The following is a 16,059-nucleotide window of genomic DNA, read 5'->3' as shown; positions in this document are numbered from 1 at the left end:
CATATTTGTATTGTTGTGTTTATATAACGCCTATGTGCACGCACATGGACACACACACATATTTATGTACAATTAGCAGGTTCCTTAGTATGGAAACCATGCTTGATTTTTCCCCTTATGACACTTGTAGTATTTTGTTATGTAATTGAAAATAGATACTTCTTGACTAACAGACTTACAGAATAAGTTAAAAATCAGACTGGGAATTCATTTCTTCAGTTTCTTCCCCATCCGTCTCAAATTTCCCATGATCTCCAGCCAGGCCGTCAGTGCTACCTGAACCTGCTTTCCCCTCTCTCTATTCCCTGTGGTGGCTGCTTCACCTCCCACTTCTAGATGATGATCTCATCTTCCACCTCTCACAGAAAATGGGATGCAGCAAATGGGAAATCCCTTCAGTGCCATCCCCTGCTTTTCTGGGTCTTCAGCTCGGAATTTCAGAAACTGGAAGACCATTGGAAATCCAGGTTAGAACACTTTGGATGGATGCATAGTAGGCAAAATCCGATACTCCTGAGCACTTCTTCCTCTATACCTCTCCTTCGCAACCACCCCTATTTTCACTATCAGACCTCCTAAAAGGGTAAATTATTTTCTGCCCCCTCTTGAGCCTGCTTTGCGCTCATAGGCACAGTTAAATATACTGCTCTAGGTACAATTCTCTATTTACACGAAGTCCTTTAAGTTTACTCTTCTCTTTCCCTCTATTTTCCAATGTGCACTACCATTACCCCTCTTAAAGGGTTTCATGTTCTTAGAAATATAGACATCTTTGAAAAATGTGTAATATTTTTTATAGTTCTATACTGTTAGATGATTGAAAGCACATTGATCCGTAGAGCATATTCTGTTCCTTTCTACCATTCAGCGTCATTCTGAGGTCACATTACGCTGCCGTGAGGACATCTTATTTATCATTTCTGTCTGGCATCTGCCATATTTTACTTCTCTGTTTATTAAAAATTGGACATCTTGATTGCGCCAACACTCTATGGGTACAAATAACACTGCGGTGAACCTTCCTGAACATGTCTCTTGGACTTGGGCAAGAAATACTCAGTTCTCAAAGCATGGATTACAGACCCCAAGAGTTACAGGGTGCTCAAGTTCAACATGGCTCTTTCCTGGTAATGCAAAGATGTTATTTTCCCTTTTAATTGGGTTGATCATTGCACCAGTAGCAGGACTGCTACCACTTAAGCGTGAATCAAGACAGCAGCACCAACTTGTACTAGTAGTCGCATTTTTCAGCACCACACATTCTCAGGAAAGGAAGAAAAGTCATTCATGTTACATAAGAGTGCTTTTCTTTAAAGATTTATATATTTTTATTTGTTCATTCATTCATTCATTCATTTGAAATGCAGAGCTACAGAGGAAGAGGCAGAGAGAGAGAGAGAAATAGTGCTCACTTCCATCTGCTGGTTCATTCCCAAAATGGCTATAATGGCCAGGACAAAGCCAGGAGCCAGGAGCTTCTTTGAGTCTCTCACGTGGGTACAGGGTTCAAGGACTTAAGCCATCCTCTGCTGCTTTCCCAGGCCCAGTATCAGGGAACTGGATTGAAAGTGGAGAAGCCCCGCTCACCACCACCATGCAGTGGTTGGATCTCAAACAAGTCTGGCCTGGAGGCTCAAGAGTTTTGCAACTCTGGCTGCATGGCTGTGGCCGGGGGAGCTCGGACCAGATGGCTTGGGTGCCAATGGCTCCGGGCAAAGCCTTTGGGCTGCCCAGCTGTGTGCCCTGGGAACTTGGAGTGTGAGGTTTCAGGGAGTCTGGGGGTGGCACAGGTGGAGGCAAGCAGGGACCTGAGGGTTCATGTCCAGGTGAAGAATGAATTCTGAGGGACTTCCATGGACAAGGGCACTGTACTTAAAGGGTTAGGTCATGGAACCCACCAGTGAGCACTGGAACAGGGAACATGTACTGTGAGGTTGAGCTATGAAGCCATCAAATGCATGAGCAAATCGGATCTGGGGGTAGATTGTGTGGGGGAGTATGTGGGTTTACTGATGTGGAACAGCAGTCTCTGTGGGCACGCACTAAGATCTATGTCTGGGAATAGGCCTGGTTGGGGAGTTAAGGGTATACCCGGCTGGGCTGGAACTCTCACTGGTGAGCACAAGAGCCAGAATCAGAGCAGTAGGCTGGGCTGGACATGGCTGTAGTGTCCCTCAGCACAGGTGTGGACTGGATCTGGGGAGTGCCTGACTGGGCTAGACTCCAGCACCCACTGGTACTCATGAGAGTCAGGGTGGATGGGTGTAGAACAGGCTGGGCTAGGTCTCGGCTCCTGCTGAACCATGTGAGAGCTGTGTCTGGGCATGGACCGGGTGTGACTGGGCTGCAACACTCAACAGTAAGAATCAGAAAGGGTATGGGACGATTGGGTAAGGACACCATTCCTGCCAGGACAAGAGGTGGACAAAGTCAACCTGGGCTAAGAACCCACTGGTATGTGCAAAATCTGCCACTGGGAGGAGACCAGATAGAGGAGCTTAGGGAACACCTTTGTCAGATTGCAGTCCCTGCAGGTAAATGCAAGAACCAAGGAAAGGAGCAGCCCAAGCCAGGCCAGGTTACATTATCTGCCTACATACATGTGGATCAGGTCTAGGGGTGGGCAGGTTGGGTCAGTACATAACATCCACTGGCAGATCCAAGAACCAGGTTGGGGTGCAGGAAGGGTTGGATGAGGCCGCATCACCAGCCAGTTCACACTGGAGCCCGGAAGAGGGCTAACTGGGCAAGGCTAGGCTACAGCACCAGTCAGCATAAGCAGGAACTCTGCGGGTTGGACCAAATCAAGCTGAAGCGCCTGCTGGCGGATGCCGAGGTGAAATGAGCCATGTCAGTCTGGGAGTGGGTGCCGGGTCCGTGTGCCCTGGGGATGGAGGAGTCCAGTGGGGCCCAAATCACTCGGCCTGGGTCCTTGGACCTGCCTCCAAGGTACGTGCTGGATCCATGAGCCCCAGTTGTGGTGGTTGGGTGGGGTCCAGAGTCCTTGTGCAGTGAGTGCCAGATCCCCGGACCTTCAGGAGCCTCAGGGGCAGGATGCCCATGGAACCACCTGCATGGTGGGTGCTGGGTCCATGAGCCCTAAGGGTGGTTGGTCCAGCAGGGCTTGGGTCGTCCAGCCTGGGGCCATAGGCCCATCTATGAAAACTGGTCCTCCACAGTGTAAAAGATGGAGTGCTGGATGTCAGACTATGGTGCACAAATAGGATATAGCAGCGCATTGGGGCCTGCAGAGGACATCTGATTCCATAGCAGAGAACAGAACATATGGACAACTACCCCAACCAAATGATGACAGCAAATTCCGGGCAAAGGGAGACTCTGAGGTCGACTGTGTCAGGCAGTGGACATTGGAAGGGATTCCTCATCCATAGATCGGCAAAATTGACAGCATTTCAGAACTATCGCATCCACCTTGGCAGAACCCTCGGAGCATGCACCACATTGGGACCCTGGGTTGATATCAGCTGGCCGTTCCCCATCCTCAGGTACTGGGATGGTTAGGAGGCTGGCTATGGCTTCTCCCCTTATTTCCCTCCTCCCCCCGGAAATGGGAAGAAGAAGTATAAAGTTTGGAAACAAAGATCACATCAACTTCTCCCTAGCCCTAGATCCTTTCCACCCTGATCAGCTATGTAAACACCACCTAAAACTAAAAAAAAAAAAAAAAGTGTGTGGGCCAGAGCGGTGCCTAGTGGCTAAAATCCTCACCTTGCACACACCAAGATCCCATATGGGCTCCGATTCTAATCCCGGTGGCCCCCACTTCCCATCCAGCTCCCTGCTTGTGGCCTGGGAAAGCAGTCAAGGATGGCCCAAAGCCTTGGGATCCTGCATCCACGTGGGAGACCCGGATGAAGCTCCTGGCTCCTGGCTTTGGATCGGCTAAGGTTCGACCATTGCGGTCACTTAGGGAGTGAATCAGCAGATGGAGGATCTTCCTCTCTGTCTCTCCTCCTCTCTGTATATCTGGCTTTCAATAAAAAATAAATAAATCTTTAAAAAATGTATGAGAGGAAAAAAAAGTGGAGCAACCGTGATTCAAACTGCAGCCCATATAGAAGGCTGACGCTACATTCAGTGGCTTTACCTGATACACCGTAACACTAGTCCCAAGAGTAACTGAAAAAGCAGCAAAAATTAATTTTGTTAAATCTCTACCCTTGGGTTCACGTCTATTTAATATCCAGTGTAACAAACATGCTGAGTGCAGTGATCATCTGCAGAAAAGCACTACGCAGTGGCATGAGGTACGAGCCCGACAGGCTCCTTTTTTTCATGAAATGTAACTTTCATTTTGAAGACCAACCAACAGAAAAATCACTGTTAGTTAGACTTAGGTATTTTGGCAGTATTCCGTATTTTTTTTTCCAAAATGCACGAAATGAGCCTGTCGTTTCAAGGGAAACAGCTGACAGTATTTGTTAGCAAAGATAAAATTTGAACTTTCAAGTGAAAATCAGAATTGAAAAAGAAAAAAAAAAAACGAAAAGAAACTTGTTTCTGCTAACAAGGGTTTGGCAACTAACCAAGACTTAAAAGGCTTTTTCTGTCCCTTGATTTTTCATGACCGGTTGAAATTGCTAATACCCTCTTCCAAAAAAAAAAAAAAAAAAAAAAAAACAATTCTCATGTCAGGGATGCCAGGATTGCTCCCTGGCCTGGCTTGCTAACGTCCTGTCTATGCCCGACAGATGCGCTGTCTCTGTTCCTCTTGTTGCGGGATACCCTTGGTGTGCATGTGCATTTCGGACTGCTGCATGAGCAAGGATGCAAGGCATCACAAAATGTCCTGACCCAAAGCTTCAAAGTTGATGCTCCCCATTCTTCTCATTCTCGCCACTCAACGTGGACCAACTCTCCTGCTCTTTTGCTTGAGGCAACCCTCCTCCCCTTCCCCCACCTGCCCCTACCCCCACCCCTACCCCTACCCCCACTGCAACCCTGGCTCGTGGTGACTTTTCATATCACGACTACCAACCTCCCTGAGCTTCAATTTGCTTGCAAGGGCACTTCAGAAAGATAGGATTCAAAGATAAGTTTATTTTTAAAAATCCATTAGGAGCTTTTTGGTTCATAAATGCAGTTCCAGGAACTTTTGAATTTTTTCACTGACGTTTAACAGATTTCAATCTGATTTGTAGATACAGTTCTATAAACACAATGACATTCTCCTCCTCCCTGCCTTTTCCCCTCCCTTCCATCCTCTCTCCTCTCTCTCTTTCTTTAACTTTTACAATAACATTTTAGATTTAAGCTACAGTAAAAGGCTTAATACTTCACCAAATAAAAAGTTTAATAAGGAAAAAGCAAAAAGGCCTTGCTTAGTTTATATGGAAATACAATGCTTATAAACAATAATTGAATAGAGAAATGATTATTTCACCTACAAACAGTACATTTCAATCACAGATCCTTACAACTATAGTACTACAGCATTCGTAACCACTGGTTTGACAAAGGTATAAAACATTTAACTGCTTGAGATCTCCACATGTGTGGACTTCCAGATTTTTTTTACACTGACTTACATTTATCTTTCAATTCAATTTTCCAGGAATTTTTCGAGGTACCCTTATGTCTCTCCATCACTTCCCAGACACAAACAGTGCTCCAAGCCCAGCTTTCTGCTATCTTTCACCACAGCTTTCATCTGCCTGGGCTCTCTAACTCACAGAGAGGCCCCACCTGTTGCAGCTGCACATCATCACTGCCTGTTGTCCCCCTCCAGTCCCACCACCGTACTCGGGGGCAGGCCCTGATCACATCCCCGCAGACCCCTGGCCTTTCTAACTGCTCTCCTAGTCCCTCTCCAATCAGCATTCACATTGCAGCTACTGTGTGACTCTTCAGGTCACTCCCTTACCTCAGTTTCCCCATTTCATTCTAGATAAAATCCACACCATTTCTCATAACAATAAGGCCTCTGTGATCTAGACCCAACTGCCTCATCTTACCAGATCATTCCTTTTTCTTCCCAAGCACAAGAGAACTTGAAGCATTTATATTCTTGCTCAAAACATCCTCTTTGCCTAGAATATCCTCTTTCCAACCTTAATTTTGCTGGCAAACATTGTTTCCTCCTTTTAAAAAATGAGTTTGTTTGTATGGTGGAGTGACAGAGAGACAGTCAGAGCGTGATCTTCCATCCACTGGTTCACTTCCCAGATACCCAAAACAGACAGGGCTGGTCCAGGCAGGAAACACAATCTGGATCTCCCATGTGAGTGGCAGGAACCCTAATACTTAAGCTGTCACCTGTTAGCTCCCAGGAAGCTTATGTGTAATCAAGAAGCTGGAGTTGGGGGCAGAGTCAGAACTCAATCCGAGGCACTCTGATAGAACATGCATGTGTCCAAGTGGTAGCTTAACCTGCCCCTGACCCGCTTCCTCCTTTAAGAACATGTGGGAATCTGATCTGGGAGTACCTCAAAGTTTCTTTGGTGATCTCCCCAATCGGACTGCTGGACTCAGAACCCTAGCCAGGAGAGGACAGAGGACAGAACAAATCAATCAACCACCTCAGCTAAATGTTGGGCAGCGAAATACTGGGCAAATGAAGACTCTATGATGGACTGTGACAATCAGTGGATTCTTCAATGACCTCATCGAGCTGGGAGTGGTGAGACTGGCAGCGATCCATAACTAGAGAACTATTAAAACCACTTGAGCAAGTATCTCAGAGCATGCCCCACATCCGGGACTTTGGGCGGGTGGGAAACTGGGTGGGGCTTCTCCCTCAATATCCCCCTTCACCTCAGATACATAAATAGTATAATTATATATATAATATATATAATATATAATATATATAATATATAATATAATATATAATATAATATATAATATATTATATATATAATATTATATATATAATATATATAATATTATATATATATAAACTGGTTTGGGGGCCCAGCGGCGTGGCCTAGCGGCTAAAGTCCTCGCCTTGAACACGCCAGGATCCCACACGGGCGCCAGTTCTAATCCCGGCAGCTCCACTTCCCATCCAGCTCCCTGCTTGTGGCCTGGGAAAGCAGTCGAGGATGGTCCAAAGACTTGGGACCCTGCACCCGCGTGGGAGACCCGGAAGAGGTTCCAGGTTCCCGGCTTGGGATCAGCACAGCACCAGCCATTGCAGCCACTTGGGGAGTGAATCATTGGATGGAAGATCTTCCTCTCTGTCTCTCCTCCTCTCCGTATGTCTGACTTTGTAATAAAAATAAATAAATCTTTAAAAAAAAATAAGAACTGGTTTGGTATATTGCCTTTGCTTGATATCCTCCTCTTCCTCTGATAGAAGGCATCACTCCAGGTGCTGTTAAGCAGCAGTAAATAATGGAAAATGAAACTGAACTGCATTTTCTATGGGAATCTGCAGCCGTCAAGACTGCAGAATTAGAATTGATGCCTAAAGGGAAGAATTTTAGCACGAACTACCACTGCTTCACCTTCTCTCTATGCATTGTCACTCCTTCCCTCCAGCAGCTCAAAACCAGCTCTTTCCCTTGTTTCACAGTGAAGAAACTGAGGTCCAGGCTTGTAACAGTGTTTTCCAGCCTTTAGTGAGGAGCAGAGTGCCGATCTGTTACAGAACAGTTTTTTTGCCATGAGTGACAGAGTAAGGACAGCATCTAGAATCACTTGAGGTGATTCTTCTACTTCAGCCAAAGGGGAAACAAGTACTTTGGATATTGAAAGCATGAGACCACAGGTTGAACCACAAAGATCACTCTTTGAAGTCCAATGCTAGTACCTCCTTACTGTGTGACCTTGAACCAATTTCTGAAGCTCTCTGAGCTTCATTTTCCTATTGCATGGTGTCATCTCCCTTACAGGTTTGTGGTGCAGACGAACCATGAGGAATACATAAGAAGTGGGCAGTTTTAGGTGCTCAGAAGAGCTCTGTTGATTCTCTGGTCTCCCTCTTCAGCACCCAAGGAAAGAAGTGCGGGTTTGGTGAAACACACTGCTTCAGGAGTCAGAGGGAACTATGCCTTGATTCTGGCACAACTTGAGTCCGTGCAACCTTCAGCAAGCCATTTTCCCTCTTTGGGCTTTGGTTTCTTGCTATACTTGTAACAGAAGGAAGTCTTGTTTTACAGCAATTGGATGTTTCCAATTTTTTTCTCGTTATTCACTCATAATCCACTCAAAAACTGAAGGAGGAGAAATTCTACTAGGGAAGAGCTGGGAAAGGGGTCACAGGTCATGTGGTGCCATGTTTTATGAACATTAGTAATATTTAACAACAGGTAATATTTCCTGGAGACACAGACTTTGGAACCTGATGACATGGTAGGGAGCTCAGGGCTGCTTGTCAACAAGACACAAAAGCAGTTCCTCCCACTCCCAGCCTCTGGGAGATGCCCCCACAGACTAGGGCCTCCCTGCCAAGGCAGGCCTTGAGCTGATTCAGGGGCCCAGCTGCTTGTTGCCATGGCAACATGGCAGCACACTTTGCATAGTGACAGGGATGCTAAGCTTTGCTAACCGAAGTGCTCTGTGAAGGACTTCGTGTCTTTGGCAGGGACAATTCCGCCTTCTTTTTCACATGAATAATTCCGGGGGTTGTGAGGAGGGATTTGCCAAGTCTCCTCCCCTGTCTTGGCCTGCACTCCTGGGCTTTCCTTGAAGGCACAAGTTGGCAGCTTTTTTATTTTTCTATTTCCAGATGCACCATCACCAGTCTCCTCCCATCCACGCCCCCCTCAAAAAGGAAAGAATGGACTTTCCCTTGCTCAGAGCTCTGGTGAACTCAGCATGTTTATGAAAATAAAGGAGTGGACTGTTTCCACCACTTGCATAACCTTGGACTCTTGCTGGGTCAAAGATTCCTCAATTTCTTTTTCTTTTTGTGGAACCCCCAAGTGTTTTTCAGGTTAGAAACAGGGGGACCCTGCAGTGTCCTAGTGAGGGATTTCCTGGAACAGGAAAGTGAATTCGAATTCTGAGGAGTCTGGGAACTAAGCTAGGCAGACCTGGATGATTCATCATTACTGATGAAGTGTGTGTGATCTTGGGCGAGTGATTTAACTCCTTCTGGCCTTGATTGTCTCAAGTGTGCAAAAGGGATCATGAGATGGATTGCCATGAGATATAGCTATATCTACGCCCGGCTGCTTCTCTCTGCTTCCATTGTCTTTATCCAGATTCATCATCTTTTTTTTAAAGATTTATTTATTTTTATTACAAAGTCAGATATACAGAGAGGAAGAGAGAGAGGAAGATCTTCCGTCCAATGATTCACTCCCCAAGTGAGTGCAGTGGCCGGTGCTGTTCGATCCGAAGCCAGGAACCAGGAACCTCTTCCAGGTCTCCCATGCAGGTGAAGGGTACCAAAGCTTTTGAGCCATACTCTACTGCTTTTCCAGGCCACAGGTGCAGGGTCCCAAAGCATTGGGCCACAGGCAGGGAGCTGGATGGGAAGTGGAGCTGCTGGGATTAGAACTGGCACCCATATGGGATCCCGGCGTGTTCAAGGCGAGGACTTTAGCCGCTAGGCCACACCGCCGGGCCCCGAGGATCCATCATCTTATGTCTGGACCTGCACAATAGCTTCCTGACTTCCTCATTTCTACTGGAATCCCCTCCAGCCCATTGTCTACATAGCAGATATGGTGATCTCTCAAACATGGGAGCCTTCTGCTGTCACTGTCTTGCTTAAAACTCTACAATTTCCCAGTCCATCTCAGATAAAATCTACCACTTGCCCAGCCACATCTCCTCCACCCAAGGCATGCTGGTCTCCTTTCCATATCTCAAAGACATCACGGTCCTTCTCATGCCATGAATAAGACCTGAGAGCCCAGAGCAGTAGCCTAGCAGCTAAAGTCTTCACCTTGCACATGCTGGGATCTCATATGGGCACCAATTTTAACCCTGGTGGCCCCGCTTCCCATCCAGCTCTTTGCTTGTGGCCTGGAAAAGCAGTCAAAGATGGCCCAAATCCTTGGAACCCTGCACCCACTTGGGAGACCCAGAAGAGGCTCTTGGCTCCTGGCTTTGGATTGGCGCAATACTGGCCATTGCAGCCACTTTGGGAGTGAATCATCAGATGGAAGATCTTCCTCTTTTTCTCACCCCTCTCTGTTTATTTGACTTTCCAATGAAAATAAAATAATTTTTTTAAAAATAAGGCCTGAAAGATAATATAGCATATATGGGGGTCTTCAAAAAATTCACGCAAAACATGCATTATGAAAATGCTATGCATAGATTTCAAAAAATTTTACACCCAAATAAACTCAACTTTGAATCACATTTTTTTCACAAACTTTTTAAAATGCCCCCTTTCTTTTACCCTTTCCAGCATCTGGCTGAAAGGCAAAGGGTAATTTACTAAATGGCTCCCAAAATGGATCTATCATCTATCAAGTATAGAAAAAAGAATAAAGTTTCTACTAACACTTATCTTTATCACATCTTTATTTCCACATCTGCCTATGTTTTATAATTTAGAAAATCGATCAACAGAGCCCTACGTATACCTAGTGTATTCATAAATATGCATGTATTCATATTGCAATACAAGCTCAGAAATATTTGGGGATCACAACTGATGGGAAGCAAGCTGGTGAATTGTTGGTAGGTTGTAGACTGAAGAGCAGTGCCTTGGAGACAGCATGAGGAGGTGGGCCATGTGCAGGCTCCAGGGCTCCACCACATCCTTTGCCTGCCCCCTGCATACTTCACAGATCATGTGCACTCCCATCCCTGGTATAGGTTTTCTTTGCAAGTCTCTAGCAAACTCACTTGGGGCAAGTATATGGGAACTATTGAGTCCTGGGAATCCCTGAAGACAACAGCTGAGGTTTCTGTAACAGTAAGCCTGTGAACAGAATGAGTTTTCAGTTCTTTTGAGGATGGACTTGCTGACTAATATCAAAGCATGGGACAACTCCCTCCAAGTGTCTGTACTAACGACTCTCCTGAAGCAAATGGGTCCATAGGCTTCACTACCCATATGGAAGCTAAGTGGGGATCAGAGAGGGCAAAACCAGCCCAAAGTCATGAAAAACCCAGCCAGTACTGCTTCCTCAGTGCTTGCCTCTTTGCTTAACCATTAGGATGCTTGCTTGTGTATGATATGGACCTTGGCCTGTTCCACCCACTTGATCTTGGCCTGCTACTTCTAACACCAGTTCTCAAGAGGTGCTCTGGCTTTTTACTGGTACAGAAGCAAAATAAATAAATAAACAAACAAACAAACAACATGTTCCAGGTGACGGTTTTACAATCTCCTGCCTCCCCGAAATTCACATTCTATATATCTGCCCCCACCCCACCCCTGTTCCTTGGATATTAATAACATATTTGCTGTTCTAATCACTTTGGTTCAAAATACAAAGTGTTTAACTTCCCTTGAGCTAGGCCTATTGCATGTCAGGCACTTTTTGTAAAAAATAAATAAATAAATAAACATTTAGAGGCAATTAAAACACATCAAAAGTGCCCACATTAATGAATGACCACAGATTATATACATCCTATCATATACCCTTTACTCAGGCCAGCAAGCTGACTATGACCAAGACTACAAAACCTCAAAGCAATTTTAGTCATCATTGCATATCTTTCTTCTGGCAGCCCTGTGAGGAGGATATATGTGGTTCAATCCAATTTACACACACAAAATTACTTTTCTTTAAACCAGCTCACTTGGGACCATTGTAGTACAATGGGTTAAGTCACACCTTGTGATGCTTGCATCCCACATAGGAGTGCTGGTTTAAACCCTGGCTGCTCCACTTCCAATCCAGTCCCCAGAAAGGCAGCAAAAATGTCCCAAGTGTTTCTGTCCCTGCTACTCATGGGAAACCAAGAAGGAGTCCTAGCTCTTGGATTCAACTCAACGCCTTTTGCTGTGGCCATTTGGAGAATAAATTAGTGGATAGAAGAGGTATTTATCTATCTATCTAATCTATCTATCTATCACTCTGCCTTTCAAATGAAATCATAAATAAATCTTTAAACCAACCCAGTCTAACCTTGAATATTTAAGAAATTACATTTTACCTGGACTCATTTTGTCTTCCAGCTACTGTTAGAGTCTAATATGCATTAGAATAAATACATGACTAACTTTAAGAAGATGATTCATTTAGTTATTTATATTTTTATTTTTAATTATTTTTGTTATTTTTCATGGCGCGGTCTTTGTAGGTCCAGGGACACCTCCCTTCCCATTTTCCCCTCCCTTCCCATTTCCCCCGTATTGTTACAGTAGTATAGTCCTTTAACAACAGCTACAAATTTAACAAGCTGTTAGTTAATTGTATCATGAGATTGTAGGTATAGACAAAGGAAGAAAAATCTATTGTCATATTGTTAACTGCTTCAGTTAAACAGCTATTCATTTTTTTAAAACTCTCTGTACTGTCTCCTCACATAACACAAGCAAAGTACATAACACATGTAGCGGAATGTTACACTTTGGAAATTGGCACACGGCAGGAAGAGTTTATATTTGGGACATCAGAAAAGGCTTCAAAGGGCTGGTCCAGTGGTGAGCAGGCCAATAATCCACCCTGTGGCACCACGATCCCATATGAGGACTGGTTTGTGCTCCGGATATACCACCTCCAATCCCTGTTTATGGCCTAGGAAAGCAGTGGAGAATGGTTCAAGACCTTGGGACCTGCACCCACATGGAAAATGCAGAACAAGCTCCTGGCTCCTGGCTTGAGATGGTCTCAGCTCCAGCTGTTGAAGCCATGTGGAGACTAAGGCAGCAGATGGAAGATCTCTCAATCTCTCCTGCTGTCTCTGTCAAATCTGCCTTTCAGATTAGAATAAATAAATAAATAAATCTTTTATTTTTTAAGAAATAAAGAAAAGGCTGCAAGCAGGATCAGGAGGTGGATGCAATGAACTTGAATTCTATGGAGAATATATGACTGTGTAGGGATGAGTTAGGTTATGCTTCAAGGTCTCAGACAAACCTTGATGGAGGACACATTTGAGCTGAGTTGTGAGAGATGAAGTAGTTTCTCACAGACAGATCAGGTTGGAGGGAAACACATTCCAGGCACATGGACTGAAAAAACAGGAAAGACTTCACGAGGGATGGGAGATAATTCTACATCACCGACAGGAGGGAAGTAACTGAAGCACAAAGTGCCCTGCCCCATGCTAATTCCCACAGTGCAGTGTAATCCAAAATGTGCTATCCATTTTGCTTGTATTATCTAAGGTATGAAGAGAGTTTTAGAAACACATAGAGGATCGTTTTGAAGTTTCGTAGTACTACTTTTATTTTCATGTATATTAGATTTCAATAATAGTTAGAGGAAAATGAGTGCATGAAATGTGTACCTTCTTAAATACTCAAGGCAAAACTGAGTTAGTTAAGAAAAACAATCTGACATCTGCAAATTGGATTGAATGATGCATGTTTTCCTCACAAGGCTACTGGAGGGAAGAGCTCCAGGACATAGGGTGAGTGAGTTTGCTTTTCTGGGGTGCAGGTTATGGTCTATTAAAGTTAGAGCTATGTATTAGCATTCGCTGCTGTTTGGGGCCAGAGCAATGGCTCAATTGGCTAATCCTCTACCTGCAAGTGCTGGCACCCCCCCCCATATGAACACTGGTTCTAGTCCCAGTTGCTCCACTTCCCATCCACCTCCCTGCTTGTGGCCCAGGAAGGCATAGGAGGATGACCCAAAGCCTTGAGACCCTGATTCTGTGTGGAAGACCCAGAAGAAGCTCCTGGCCCCTGGCTTCATATTGGCTCAACTCCAGCTATTGTAGCCATTTGAGGAGTGAAAGATCTTTCTGTCTCTCCTTCTGTTTGTACATCTGCCTTTCCAATATAAATAAACCTTAAAAGGAAAATAAAAAGAAGAGCCCAAGTAGGGAATGAATTCTCGATGAAACTGTTGGATGTATCTTGAGTATAGGATGCTGAAATTTCTACCAGAGTCTCAACCTACAATGTCAGGGTGCACTTGGATAGCAGAATGATGGACTTGTGACTTGCTGAAGGACTACACTAATGTAATCATAAAGATGAAATAAGTGGAAGGATGGGGAATGTGGAGAGGGAAATCCCTCAGCCTTCGGAACTGTATTTAGAAAAATTTTTTTCAAATAAAATAAAAATAAAAAGAGTTCACTGGTGCTTGTGGAACTTGTACCTAAATTCACACCAGTGTGTTTGAAGGTCATGGAAGAAGCAGCCAACAAGAAACTTCCTTTCAAGTCAACCTAACTTGGGCTCAAGTCTTGACCAGGCCACTTACTAGCCCTTTCCATTTACCTAACCTATGTTTCCTCATCTTCAAATGGAGGCCAGAGCGATAGGAGCCTGGCAGGGCATTTGTGCAATTTAAGACATAACCCAAATAAAAGGCTGGTTTTTTCCCTGGGTGTTGGGCTCTAATGGGACAATCTAGAAATGGGTTTGCCAGCCCTATTTTTCTGTTCCTTATTTCCCCACCTAGAGGACAGCAGGAATTAGGTTGTAACAGTGACCTCTATAATCTTTCATTTGGGGGTATTGGTCTGAGTTGTTTCTCTTTTTTAGGATTTGCTTATTTTAATTGGAAAAGCAGATCAGGTTAATGGAGAGAAGGAGAGACAAAGAGAAAGAACTTCCATCCACTGGTTCACTCCACAATGCCCAGAGCTGAGCCAATCCGAAACCAGGAGTCTGGAGCTTCTTCTGGATTTCCCACGTGGTACAGGGTCCCAAGGCTTTGTGCCGTCTTTGACTGCTTTCCCAGGCCACAAGCAGGGAGCTGGATGGGAAGTACAGCAGCCAAGACACAAACTGGCACCCATATGGGATCTCAGCATGTGTGAGGCAAGGACTTTAGCCACTAAGCCATTATATCAAGCTTGATAATTCCCTTGTTTCACTCAAGACCTAGGACACTTGGTTCACCAGGGCAAACAACCACATGAACTCCGTCCTTCAGCAGTGTATACACTCTGGCACAATGCCTTCTACACAGTGTGGTTAAGAGGAAATAGAAGAACGCTCTGAATAGTGTGAGGTTTTCAATACTGATTATGTTACACTCACAGGATGTATTTTTTTTAAAAGATTCGTTTTATTGGATTCCAGATATATAGAGAGGAGGAGGAAAGAGAGAGAGGAAGATCTTCCATCTGATGATTCACTCCCCAAGTGAGTGCAATGGCCGGTGCTGTGCCGATCCAAAGCCAGGAGCCTGGAGCCTCTTCCAGGTCTCCCATGCAGGTGAACGGTACCAAAGCTTTTGAGCCATACTCTACTGCCTTTCCATGCCACAAGCGGGGAGCTGGATGGGAAGTGGGGCAGCCGGGACATGAACCAGTACCTATATGGGATCCCAGCACATGCAAAGCAAGGATTCAGCCATTGAGCAATTGCACTGGGCCCTCTGAGTAGTCCCTGTTCTGTGTACAAGGCACCCAGTCAGTCCCAGCTTGCATTCATGCCAGAAAGAAACTACTTCCTCTCCAAACTCTATATGAAGACACCACAGGGTCCAGACCCCTCACAAAGCCACTGCATCCCCATCTCTGAGCTCAGTGCTCAACAAAACAGGGCAGCTGATCTTCCCAGCACCTTTCCACAGGCAGCGATCTTATATCAGTGGCCTTCATGACCTTGGTGTTCACCCTGATGAGTAGAAAGGATTCTTGAGTTGGTGGGGGTATATTGATATAATCTGTGGCACTCTCAGATGGGGTTATTAGGAGCCAAAGGAAAAGCAGAAGAGGAAGAAAACTTTCTCATGAACTCTGTCCATGCCCATCCATTGTCAAACATTAATCGAGTCATCCTCTGCACCAGGCCCTCTACAATGCATAGCCTCAAACACCTGAACTCTAATCCAGACCTCAAAGAAACCACAGAAATCACAAGCTATAGGAACAGCAAAGGTTTATGAATACAGGCAAGCATTCTAACAGTTCCGGGGCATCTGTGTGACTCAGGCAGCCAGGCTGAGGGAGTTATCCCTGCAGAATGAAAGTAGAGTCCAAAAGGGCTTTCAGGGACTGGTGGGGTTTCAACTGAAACTTAAGGAATAGATTGTAACTTTTGGAAGC

The sequence above is a fragment of the Ochotona princeps genome, chromosome X, assembly GCF_030435755.1.
Source record: "Ochotona princeps isolate mOchPri1 chromosome X, mOchPri1.hap1, whole genome shotgun sequence".
In the NCBI taxonomy this organism is placed as follows: domain Eukaryota; kingdom Metazoa; phylum Chordata; class Mammalia; order Lagomorpha; family Ochotonidae; genus Ochotona; species Ochotona princeps.
This window is presented reverse-complemented; position numbering follows the sequence as displayed.